Source organism: Rattus norvegicus, chromosome 8 (assembly GCF_036323735.1).
Source record: "Rattus norvegicus strain BN/NHsdMcwi chromosome 8, GRCr8, whole genome shotgun sequence".
In the NCBI taxonomy this organism is placed as follows: Eukaryota; Metazoa; Chordata; class Mammalia; order Rodentia; family Muridae; genus Rattus; species Rattus norvegicus.
The window spans coordinates 12,910,836-12,924,915 of NC_086026.1; positions in this window are offsets into that span (position 1 = coordinate 12,910,836).

The window sequence follows — 14,080 nt, forward strand, 5'->3', positions numbered from 1 at the left end:
GCCTGAAAGAATTCCAGGAAAACATAAATAAACAAGTAGAAGACCATAGAGAGGAGACACAAAAATCCCTGAAAGAATTCCAGGAAAACACAATCAAACAGTTGAAGGAATTAAAAATGGAAATAGAAGCAATCAAGAAAGAACACATGGAAACAACCCTGGATATAGAAAACCAAAAGAAGAGACAAGGAGCCGTAGATACGAGCTTCACCAACAGAATACAAGAGATGGAAGAGAGAATCTCAGGAGCAGAAGATTCCATAGAAATCATTGACTCAACTGTCAAAGATAATGTAAAGCGGAAAAAGCTACTGGTCCAAAACATACAGGAAATCCAGGACTCAATGAGAAGATCAAACCTAAGGATAATAGGTATAGAAGAGAGTGAAGACTCCCAGCTCAAAGGACCAGTAAATATCTTCAACAAAATCATAGACGAAAACTTCCCTAACCTAAAAAAAGAGATACCCATAGGCATACAAGAAGCCTACAGAACTCCAAATAGATTGGACCAGAAAAGAAACACCTCCCGTCACATAATAGTCAAAACACCAAACGCACAAAATAAAGAAAGAATATTAAAAGCAGTAAGGGAAAAAGGTCAAGTAACATATAAAGGCAGACCTATCAGAATCACACCAGACTTTTCGCCAGAAACTATGAAGGCCAGAAGATCCTGGACAGATGTCATACAGACCCTAAGAGAACACAAATGCCAGCCCAGGTTACTGTATCCTGCAAAACTCTCAATTAACATAGATGGAGAAACCAAGATATTCCATGACAAAACCAAATTTACACAATATCTTTCTACAAATCCAGCACTAAAAAGGATAATAAATGGTAAAGCCCAACATAAGGAGGCAAGTTATACCCTAGAAGAAGCAAGAAACTAATCGTCTTGGCAACAAAACAAAGAGAAGAAAAGCACACAAACATAACCTCACATCCAAATATGAATATAACAGGAAGCAATAATCACTATTCCTTAATATCTCTCAACATCAATGGCCTAAACTCCCCAATAAAAAGACATAGATTAACAAACTGGATATGCAACGAGGACCCTGCATTCTGCTGCCTACAGGAAACACACCTCAGAGACAAAGACAGACACTACCTCAGAGTGAAAGGCTGGAAAACAACTTTCCAAGCAAATGGTCAGAAGAAGCAAGCTGGAGTTGCCATTCTATTATCAAATAAAATAAATTTTCAACTAAAAGTCGTCAAAAAAGATAAGGAAGGACACTTCATATTCATCAAAGGAAAAATCCACCAAGATAAACTCTCAATCCTAAATATCTATGCCCCAAATACATGGGCACCTACATACGTAAAAGAAACCTTACTAAAGCTCAAAACACACATTGCACCTCACACAATAATAGTAGGAGATTTCAATACCCCACTCTCATCAATGGACAGATCATGGAAACAGAAATTAAACAGAGACGTAGACAGATTGAGAGAAGTCATGAGCCAAATGGACTTAACAGATATTTATAGAACATTCTATCCTAAAGAAAAAGGATATACCTTCTTCTCAGCTCCTCATGGTACTTTCTCCAAAATTGACCATATAATTGGTCAAAAAACGGGCCTCAACAGGTACAGAAAGATAGAAATAATCCCATGCATGCTATCGGACCACCACGGCCTAAAACTGGTCTTCAATAACAATAAGGGAAGAATGCCCACATATACGTGGAAATTGAACAATGCTCTACTCAATGATAACCTGGTCACGGAAGAAATAAAGAAAGAAATTAAAGACTTTTTAGAATTTAATGAAAATGAAGATACAACATACCCAAACTTATGGGACACAAAATGAAAGCTGTGCTAAGAGGAAAATTCATAGCGCTGAGTGCCTGCAGAAAGAAACAGGAAAGAGCATATGTCAGCAGCTTGACAGCACACCTAAAAGCTCTAGAACAAAAAGAAGCAAATACACCCAGGAGGAGTAGAAGGCAGGAAATAATCAAACTCAGAGCTGAAATCAACCAAGTAGAAACAAAAAGGACCATAGAAAGAATCAACAGAACCAAAAGTTGGTTCTTTGAGAAAATCAACAAGATAGATAAACCCTTAGCCAGACTAATGAGAGGACACAGAGAGTGTGTCCAAATTAACAAAATCAGAAATGAAAAGGGAGACATAACTACAGATTCAGAAGAAATTCAAAAAATGATCAGATCTTACTATAAAAGCCTATATTCAACAAAACTTGAAAATCTGCAGGAAATGGACAATTTCCTAGACAGATACCAGGTACTGAAGTTAAATCAGGAACAGATAAACCAGTTAAACAACCCCATAACTCCTAAGGAAATAGAAGCAGTCATTAAAGATATCCCAACCAAAAAGAGCCCAGGTCAAGATGGGTTTAGTGCAGAATTCTATCAGACCTTCATAGAAGACCTCATACCAATATTATCCAAACTATTCCACAAAATTGAAACAGATGGATCACTCCCTAGTTCCTTCTATGAAGCCACAATTACTCTTATACCTAAACCACACAAAGACCCAACAAAGAAAGAGAACTTCAGACCAATTTCCCTTATGAATATCGACACAAAAATACTCAATAAAATTCTGGCAAACCGAATCCAAGAGCACATCAAAACAATCATCCACCATGATCAAGTAGGCTTCATCCCAGGCATGCAGGGATGGTTTAATATACGGAAAACCATCAACGTGATCCATTATATAAACAAACTGAAAGAACAAAACCACATGATCATTTCATTAGATGCTGAGAAAGCATTTGACAAAATTCAACACCCCTTCATGATAAAAGTCCTGGAAAGAATAGGAATTCAAGGCCCATACCTAAACATAGTAAAAGCCATATACAGCAAACCAGTTGCTAACATTAAACTAAATGGAAAGAAACTTGAAGCAATCCCACTAAAATCAGGGACTAGACAAGGCTGCCCACTCTCTCCCTACTTATTCAATATAGTTCTTGAAGTTCTAGCCAGAGCAATCAGACAACAAAAGGAGGTCAAGGGGATACAGATCGGAAAAGAAGAAGTCAAAATATCACTATTTGCAGATGATATGATAGTATATTTAAGTGATCCCAAAAGTTCCACCAGAGAACTACTAAAGCTGATAAACAACTCCAGCAAAGTGGCTGGGTATAAAATTAACTCAAATAAATCAGTAGCCTTCCTCTACACAAAAGAGAAACAAGCCGAGAAAGAAATTAGGGAAACGACACCCTTCATAATAGACCCAAATAATATAAAGTACCTCGGTGTGACTTTAACCAAGCAAGTAAAAGATCTGTACAATAAGAACTTCAAGACTCTGAAGAAAGAAATTGAAGAAGACCTCAGAAGATGGAAAGATCTCCCATGCTCATGGATTGGCAGGATTAATATAGTAAAAATGGCCATTTTACCAAAAGTGATCTACAGATTCAATGCAATCCCCATCAAAATACCAATCCAATTCTTCAAAGAGTTAGACAGAACAATTTGCAAATTCATCTGGAATAACAAAAAACCCAGGATAGCTAAAACTATCCTCAACAATAAAAGGACTTCAGCGGGAATCACTATCCCTGAACTCAAGCAGTATTACAGAGCAATAGTGATAAAAACTGCCTGGTATTGGTACAGAGACAGACAGATAGACCAATGGAATAGAATTGAAGACCCAGAAATGAACCCACACACCTATGGTCACTTGATTTTTGACAAAGGAGCCAAAACCATCCAATGGAAAAAGATAGCATTTTCAGCAAATGGTGCTGGTTCAACTGGAGGTCAATATGTAGAAAAATGCAGATCGATCCATGCTTATCACCCTGTACAAAGCTTAAGTCCAAGTGGATCTAGGACCTCCACATCAAACCAGATACACTCAAACTAATAGAAGAAAAACTAGGGAAGCATCTGGAACACATGGGCACTGGAAAAAATTTCCTGAACAAAACACCAATGGCTTATGCTCTAAGATCAAGAATCGACAAATGGGATCTCATAAAACTGCAAAGCTTCTGTAAGGCAAAGGACACTGTGGTTAGGACAAAACAGCAACCAACAGATTGGGAAAAGATCTTTACCAATCCTACAACAGATAGAGGCCTTATATCCAAAATATACAAAGAACTCAATAAGTTAGACCCCAGGGAGACAAATAACCCTATTAAAAAATGGGGTTCAGAGCTAAACAAAGAATTCACAGCTGAGGAATGCCGAATGGCTGAGAAACACCTAAAGAAATGTCCAACATCTTTAGTCATAAGGGAAATGCAAATCAACACAACCCTGAGATTTCACCTCACACCAGTGAGAATGGCTAAGATCAAAAACTCAGGTGACAGCAGATGCTGGCGAGGATGTGGAGAAAGAGGAACACTCCTCCATTGTTGGTGGGATTGCAGACTGGTAAAACCATTCTGGAAATCAGTCTGGAGGTTCCTCAGAAAATTGGACATTGAACTGCCTGAGGATCCAGCTATACCTCTATTGGGCATATACCCAAAAGATACCCCAACATATAAAAAAGACACGTGCTCCACTATGTTCATAGCAGCCTTATTTATAATAGCCAGAAGCTGGAAAGAACCCAGATGCCCTTCAACAGAGGAATGGATACAGAAAATGTGGTACATCTACACAATGGAATATTACTCAGCTATCAAAAACGACTTTATGAAATTCGTAGGCAAATGGTTGGAACTGGAAAATATCATCCTGAGTGAGCTAACCCAATCACAGAAAGACACACATGGTATGCACTCATTGATAAGTGGCTATTAGCCCAAATGCTTGAATTACCCTAGATGCCTAGAACAAATGAAACTCAAGACGGATGATCAAAATGTGAATGCTTCACTCCTTCTTTAAAAGGGGAACAAGAATACCCTTGGCAGGGAAGAGAGAGGCAAAGATTAAAACAGAGACTTAAGTAACACCCATTCAGAGCCTGCCCCACATGTGGCCCATACATATACAGCCACCCAATTAGACAAGATGGATGAAGCAAAGAAGTGCAGACCGACAGGAGCCGGATGTAGATCGCTCCTGAGAGACAAAGCCAGAATACAGCAAATACAGAGGCGAATGCCAGCAGCAAACCACTGAACTGAGAATAGGACCCCCGTTGAAGGAATCAGAGAAAGAACTGGAAGAGCTTGAAGGGGCTTGAGACCCCATATGTACAACAATGCCAAGCAACCAGAGCTTCCAAGGACTAAGCCACTACCTAAATACTATACATGGACTGACCCTGGACTCTGACCTCATAGGTAGTAATGAATATCCTAGTAAGAGCACCAGTGGAAGGGGAAGCCCTGGGTCCTGCTAAGACTGAACCCCCAGTGAACTAGACTGTTGGGGGGAGGGCGGCAATGGGGGGAGGGTGGGGAGGGGAACACCCATAAGGAAGGGGAGGGGGGAGGGGAATGTTTGCCCGGAAACCAGGAAAGGGAATAACACTCCAAATGTATATAAGAAATACTCAAGTTAATAAAAAAAACTGATTTATGTGATGTGATGTATGTAACACAAACAGAGAAATATTGAAAACTCCCATCCATTAGGAGTAATATGTCTGCTATGAAATAATTCTTAAAATTGTGTTCTGAAGAGGCCTTCAGAGCGGGAATGGGTGAAAGGCACACTTTCATAACTTGAAGACCACTACTTAATGCTAAGGACAGCACACTGACCAGGTCAACTGCAAGTTTCTTTCCAATTCCTGTCTTCTAGATTCTGCTGTTAGATTCAAGGGCATTTCCAATTAGAGCAGTGGCAGTGGGCTTCAGCATCCTCCGAGAATTGTTCAAGAGGAGAAGACAGTGGCCAGGACTGCTGCTTAGCTTGCATGCACACATCCCTGGGCTCAGTTCCCAGTATGGCATCTACTGAGTATATGTCCAAACCTGCCATGTCATCACTGAGGTAGGGGTAATGGTGATCAAGTCAAGATAATTGTTGGTTACACATCAAGTTCAAGGCCAGCCTGTGCTACCTGAGGCGCTTTCTCAAAAGAACTGTTTCACAAGAGTATATTTTCCTGTGCTCTTAGAAATTTATGATCCCTAAATTCAAGTTACTGGGTTGTCATGTTACATTGTTATTGAAGAGACATGACTTTCACGGTGCTTCCTGTGTTTTTGTTTGTTTGTTCACTTGACACAAGATAGAGTCATTAGAGAAAATGAACCTTGATTTACAAAATGCCTCCACTAGGTTGGACTATAGAAAAAGTCTATGGGGAGCATCTTCTTGATTAATGACTGATGTAGAGGGCCTAACCCACTGTAGGCAGTGCCAGCCATGGGCAAATTGCTTAGAAGCTGCATAAGAAATGGCACAGCAAGCTATGGAACACTGTTCCTCCATGGCCTCTGTAACAGCTCCCGCATCTAGGAGCCTACCTTGAGTTCCCACCCTGACTTCTCTCAGTGATGGACTGTGATCCAGGGTCATGTTAGCCAAATTTCCTCCCCAGGTTATTTTTGGTTCTTATGTCTGTCACATCAACAGAAGGGAACTCAAACACCTCCCCACACTATAACTTTTGAAAAGAAATTCTCACATGGGGGAGGGTTATCCTGGTCATGCAGCTGATATTCTTTCAGAAACTGAGGACTCCTATTGGCCAAGAAGTAAAGGAGGCTTCATATGTCAGAGGTCAGGGAACTAAGTGGGGGAGACACAGACTACTTAACCTGAAAAGAATCCTCACAAAAGCTGCTTGCCGTAGAAGCCTTCTGTCACATTCACAGCAGAGCCAGTAATAAAGAATTCTTCAGGAGAGGCAGGCTAAGATGGTCAACAGCTGTGGTACGGACAGGGTCAAAATCTCCTTTCTGCATCCAACTATAAATTCATATATGAAGAGAGTATTCCAGAAGAATCTTCTTTAATTTTGTTTGTTGCCATGTCCCAGAAGCAGAGTACTTGAGAAAGCTCACACATGACCAGGGATTTCTTCCATCATGGAATTCAAGTCTGATTTGGAAAGAAGATGCTGGTGCCTTCTTGCAACTGACAACTGTCTGGTAATTCTCCCTTAGAATCTAAGGATGTGATGGCTGGGTAGTGTTGGTAGAAATTCACATTTGCTGTTATCTTCAACTGAACTTTGAAGCCCAAGGCCCCTCACCACTCATGGGTGTTCATTATATTACAGGACAGATTTTTAACAAGAAAAATGCTTCTTTGTGGTTTTGGTTGTTCAACAATCTTCCAGAAAAGTTTCTGTTTTGAAAGGAAATTGTTTTATTCCTTCTATCTGAAGCAGAGCAATTTTGTAAAGATTTATTCTAGAGGCTAAAGAACATAGTGCCAGTATAAGTCAGCTCTGATGGGAGTCCTCTTGGGAGCACTGCATGGCAAATGGCATCACAGTGGAAGGTGAAGATCATGTAACAAAACAGGAAGTTTGAATGCTGCATGTGTGTGTGTGTGTGTGTGTGTGTGTGTGTGTGTGTGTGTGTGTGTGCTCATGTATGTATGCAGGTACACATGCATGTGTGTATATGTTCATACAAGAAAGCCAGAGGCCAATGTCAGGTGTCTTCCTTAATTGATCTCCACTTTATTTTCTGAGATAGTGTCTCTCACTGGACCTGAAGCTCACTGACCTGATAGTATTGGACTAGCTGACCAGAGAGCAAACATGATCAAAATACCTTTCATGAAATTCCCAAAGAAACAATAAAAAGATGAAGAAAAAGTCCCTTTGAATCTTCGTGTTTGTGTAACAAGGCAAACACTTTGACAACTGAACCACCTCATAGCCCCTTCTTAGAAAAATCTTAGAAACTTAAAATCTTAAAACTCCTGTTCTCCCTTAGAAAAACCCAACAAAGTCATCAAGTGCAGAAACTCTTTCCCCCTAAACTGAGGCTGAAATCCAGAGTCTAAAACAAGCTAGGTGATGTCTATCACTGAACCACAACCTAGACCTCATTTCCTCTCATTCTAGTTCATCTGCAAGTTAGAATATCTGAGGGTTTCTGTAATAAAGGCATAAAAGTCAGCATATATAAGGCAATTTTAACTGAAAAATATAATCATATATACTAATCACATCTCCTCCAATTGAGATAGAGTTATATAAGTTTATCAAGACTTCTCTGGCTAGCAAGAATCAGAATTTTGAGAACTGATAACTGAATTTCCTAAGTTGCATAGCTAGCATGATGTGCAAACAACAAACAGGTATAAAAATACAAATTCAGGGCTGAAGAGATGGTGCAATGTCGGAGAGCCCTGGATGACTTTCCAGAGAACTCGAGTTCAATTCTCAGCACCCACATAGTAATCCAAAATCATCTGTAACTCCAGTCCCAGGGGAGCCAAAACCCTTTTATGACCTCTATGGGCACCAGGCTCTCACACATGTCTACATGCAAACACTCACCTATCCTCACAAGTAAAAATCTTAAAAAATACAAAGGCACAATTGATAGTCTTAAAAGATTTCTCCTTGTAACAGGACTATGATTTATTTCCTTGTATGTACTGTAAACCTGCCTAATAAATATTTAAACTTCCTTATGTTTTGCAGAAACAAGGCTTCCATCTATCATAGAATGAGTTTTAGACTCCTCACTGAGACTTATGATCTTCCATAGTCAGGCTCAAACTCACCTGCCCAGAATTTTATTATCATATTTCATTACTGTTCTTTACATTTCAATGAAAAGTAACTGCCATCTGGTTTTCAGGAAGAGTCTAAATTTTTTTTGTCTGGCATTAGGAATCATATCTAAGCTGCCTGTATTCTCAGCAAGTTCTCTGCCACTATTATTTCTCTAGATAAATCTTGACACCTGAATTTTCTCTATACCCAAATAAAATTACTCACATGCTAGAAGCTTTTGCTGTTTTATCTATGATTAAACACTTTCCACTTAACTCTTCTTTCTTAACTTATTTCTTACAGAACTGTTGTGTAAGAGCAACTCTTCTGGATTGTAGCCTCCTTTCCACCATTTTCCTTCCTTCCTTCCTTCCTTCCTTCCTTCCTTCCTTCCTTCCTTCCTATTTCCCATTTAAAACATTATTAGAGCTGGCCCTGCCCCTAGCTGAGGCAGTGTTGGAGAGTTAACCCTGATGGCATGGGTGCAAGGCATCTGATCCTGACAGTGAACCAGTTCCACCTCTTGCTGCTGCCATGAGCAGTAGAACTGACCCTGCCCTTCACCTGGACAAAGCAGGAGAGTTGGTTCCATTCTTTGCTTGGGCAAATCAGGAGAACTGGCCTGGTGGCATAGTTGAAGGAAAGCTGGCAGGCTGACCCACACAGCTACCACTCAGACCCAGATTCAGGGCTTTGAATTAGCCCACCCCAACATCTATCCCATCTATGAACTGCTGGAGTACTTAAAGTGGCTAGTCCTGCAGAACCAAAGTTGCAGGATCTCCATGACACAGGGAAATAACAGGATATCCAAAACCAGTCCCAATGAAGATCGAGTATTGATAGTGTATCATAACCCAAAGGCCTCAAACTACAATGGACTTACTGCAATGAACATTTGCAAGTAAAGATGTTAGGGCAAAAGGGTATACTGTGTGACACACAAGATAGGTTTTTTTTTTTTAGTGTTATTCTTTTGCCCATTTTTTGAGGGGTATTGCAAGAGTGAAGGACATATAGGGAGGGATGGGGAGATGAATGGGATTGGGGTTCAAGATGTAAAATTCAGAAAGAATAAATAAAAAGCTTTTCAAAATTAAACTATTATCTTTAATTAATTTTGTTACTCTCTCCCTTTCCTAAATTTCTTTTAAAATTTTATTTACCAATGCGAACTCTTAGTCTGGGTATTTTGAAGCACTTCAGATTCAGATACTTGATAAATTAGTATATAGCTAAGTGATTTTATCTACTGATTAAATCAAGGATTATGCACGCTTATGACTGATTAGTCAGTAAGGATTATGACCAACAGGAAGGGGAAGTGAAGATTTATCAGATCAGGTATTGCTTGGACCAACTGCACCTTCTGCAGAGATGTTTAGATTAGATCGAATTTAGCTTCAAGTCTCTGAGCCCTGAGAGGTCAGATTTATAAAACTAGCCACTACCAGATCCTTGCCTATATTAACCCATGCAATAAGAGATTGTTCTGTGGGGTCATCATTCCCATTTCTATGTGCGCAGTACAGGGTGTACATAAATTTCTCTGCATTTAAAATGGTGATTCTCTTCTTCCTTTCTTCTTCTCCTTCCCCTCACTTTCAATCCTGTTCTTCCTGTTCCTCCCTTCAGGATTTCCTTTCCACTTCCCCCTGTCACTTAGTTTTGTTATTTTATCTATTTCTTTTCTATAATGAAACATATTTTAAAATTCAGTCAACAGAGTACAATCTGACTGTCTCATCATGAGAAAAGTAACTAGTTCTATGATTTTAGTTTGAGAATTCAGAAGACATCCAAGCATATGCATTCAATTTGCTCTTTTAATAGAAGTTCTTGAGGTGATTGCTTAAACTTTTTCTGTGGAAATAAGGCTTTAAAATTTTAGTTGCTGGAAAGTTGGTGAGTGGCTTAGGGTGTAAAGATGGCTTGAGTTTAATCCCTGGGATCAACATGGTAAAAGGAAAGAACCCATGACAGTTGCCCTCTGACCTCTGCACATATGCTATGGTGCAAACTGCAGAAATATCTAAGGGAACACAAGGGAATGCACACAGTAAATAAATTAACTAAGTTTTAGGAAAATTTAAAAATCAGTTCTTTGAGTATTTAAAGGATTCAAGAATTCAGAATTATCTGCATGAATTATAAATGTTTTGCTATGTGACTTTCACTCCTGATTAATATAGTAATACAATATTCTAAGTGTGTACTATATGTCGGGAGTTACACTAAGTATGGGAAACACAGAATCAAGCGAGTAAAGAACCTTGGTATGAGTTACGGGAGATATGTTGCACACAGTTGATCTGAAGATGCAGTAACAGAAGTAGACAAAGGATGCCATTGACAAGTGGGAATGATAGCTGGGACTTAGAAAGATTTCTCAGAGAAGTCTAACATTGTTCATAAAGATAACACTGTTCTGTTAAATATTGCCAGGTTTGTTTTCATTTCAAGAACAACATGGCCATTTTGCCATGTGATTACATCTGAATAATTGGGAACATAAGCACATCTTTTAGGCCTCTCCCTAAACTTTAAATATACTAAAATATATCTTAGTGATAATTTTAGAAAAAAATATGGAGAAAGGATTCTTCACTTAGAAGGAACTGTGGCCACCAAGACTCTCCTGCTTTTTCTCTCTCACTTTCTCTGCTTGGTTCCACCCCTTCCTGAATTCTGTCTCCTAAGGACTGTCACCAACCCCAACCTTAATTTTCACACCAACATGAACAAATATTCCTGCTTTTTTTCAGTCAAGACAAAACACAGGTTTTGTTTCATCTAAGGAATAGACCTCTGGTTTTGAGTGGCCTTTAAAGAGAACTAGGAATGGAAATTGATGCCTTCATGTGATGTGATGTGTGGTCTCTCGCCGATTGACTCAGTCAGGCATCTCCAGAACTGGAGATGTATTCCACAAAACAGTAATCCCATCTGATCTTTCTACATATTCCCAACTGAAAACATAAATGGCACAGAAAGGAAATGTGAAAGAGGAGCAAAGGAAGGAAGAATGCAGATCCTATATGTGCACAGTATTCACCATTATGGAACTCATCTCCTGATTTTAGTTTGAGAATTCAGAAGACATCCAAGCATATGGATTCAACTTGTTCTTTTAATAAATGTTCTTGAGGTGATTGCTTAAACTTTTGCTATGGAAATAAAGCTTTAGTGTGCTCCTTAGGAAGCAAATGGCCGACAAGCAAATGAAAAGCAAGCAGTATGTGGTGATGGGAAGACTCGGAAGGGGGTTGGAAAGGGGCAAGAGTGGTTAAGTTTAGCAAAAACTTCTATAAAATGTTTAAGGATTGCAGTCATGCATTAAACACCAAGAATACAAGTGAGATTCTACTGGGAAGGAAAAGGAGAGAAGGGGAAGGGAAGAGAGGAAGGCGAGGAGAGGGGGAGGAGGAGGGGAGGGGGAAGAGAGGTTAGACAAATGGAGGAAAGGAGAGAATAGGGAAGGAGTGAAGAAGAGAGAAAAGAAGAAGCAAATTAAAGAAAAGTATAAGCAAAAAATCTTGGGTAATATATTTCAACTTCAGATCATCTGCTAATTTGATTCTAAGGATAAAAGAAAAATATTGACAAACTCAATTGAGGAATCTCAAACAGCCGAGAAGCTTCTTTAAAAAAAATGCTCAACATCCATGGTCATCAGGGAAATGCAAATCAAAATGACCCTGGGATTCTACCTCACACCATTCAGAATGGCTAAGATCAAAAACTCAGGTAACAGCAGATGCTGGCAAGGATGTGGAGAAAGAGGAACACTCCTCCATTGTTGGTGGGATTGCAAGCTGGTACAACCACTCTGGAAATCTCTCTGGAGGCTCCTCAGAAAATTGGACATTGAACTACCTAAGGACCCAGCTATACCACTCCTGGGCATATACCTAAAAGATGCTCCAACATGTAACAAAGACACATGCTCTACTATGTTCATAGCAGCCTTATTTATAATAGCCAGAAGCTGGAAAGAACCCAGAAATCCTTCAAAAGAGGAATGGATACAGAAAATGTGGTACATTTACACAATGGAGTACTACATAGCTATCAAAAACAATGACTTCATAAAATTCTTAGGCAAATGGATGGATCTAGAAAATATCATCCTGAGTGAGGTAACCCAGTCACAAAAGAACACACATGGTATGCACTCACTGATAAGTGGATATTAGACAAAAAGCTCGGAATACCCAGGATGCAATTCACAGACCACATGAAGGTTAAAAAGAAGGAAGAACAAAGTGCGGATTTTTCAGTCCTACTTAGAAGGGAGAACAAAATAATCCCAGGTGATAGAGGGAGGAAGGGATTTGGGAGGGAGAGAGAAGGCAGGGGGGTAAAAAGTGGGTGGCAGGATCAGGTATGGGAGGAGACTGGGAGATGTACAGAGGGTCAGGAAATTGAACAGTGCTATGTAGCAACGGAACTGGGGGTAGCCCCCAGAAAGTCCCAGATGCCAGAAAAACAAGAGGCTCCCAGGACCCAACGGGATGACATTAGCTAAAATACCCAACAAAGGGGAGAGAGAACCTATAGAGACCAAATCCAAAGGTTAGGCATGACCCCCAGTTAAACGATGGGGCCAGTCACCCATCTCAAAAATTTAACCCAGAATTGCTCCTGTCTAAAGGAAATACAGGGACAAAGAGTGAAGCAGAGCCTGAAGGAAAGGCCATCCAGACACTGCCCCTCTTGGGGATCCATCCCATATGTGGACACCAAATCCAGACACTGTTACTGATGCCAAGAAGTACTTGGTGACAGGAGCCTGATAGCTGTCTCCTGAGAGAATCTGCCAGAGCCTGACCAATACAGATCCGGATGCTCACAGCCAACCATCAGACTGAGCACAGGGACCCCAAAAGAGGAGTTAGAAGGAAGACTGAAGAGTTAAAGGGGTTTGCAACCCCATAGGAAGAACAACAATATCAACCAACCAGACCCCACTGAGATCCCAGGGACTAAATCACTAACCTAAGAGTACACATGTAGCAGAGGATGGCCTTATCTGGCATCAATGGGAAGGGAGGCCCTTGGTCCTATGAAGGCTCGATGCCCCAGTGTATGAGAATGTTAGGGGCATGAGGTAGGAGTGAGTTGGTGAGTGGGAGAGCATCCTCATAGAACCAGGGGAGGGAGGACTGGATAGGGGGTTTGCAAAGGGAAAACCACAAAAGCGGATAACATTTGAAATGTAAAAAAAAAAAAAAATAACCAATAAAAAATATCATAAAATAAGAAAGACAAATCTGACAGAAAAGATATAAGATAAAACCAGGCCATTCTACTTCAGTAAATCATATCAATTATATGAGCCTTTATAGAAAAAACTATTATAGACCCATCTCCTTTTAATATATGGGGTACAGAATGTGGGTCGTAGTGACAGACAGCGTGGGCTGTGGCTACAGAGGCACACCTTGTCCTTACCTCATCT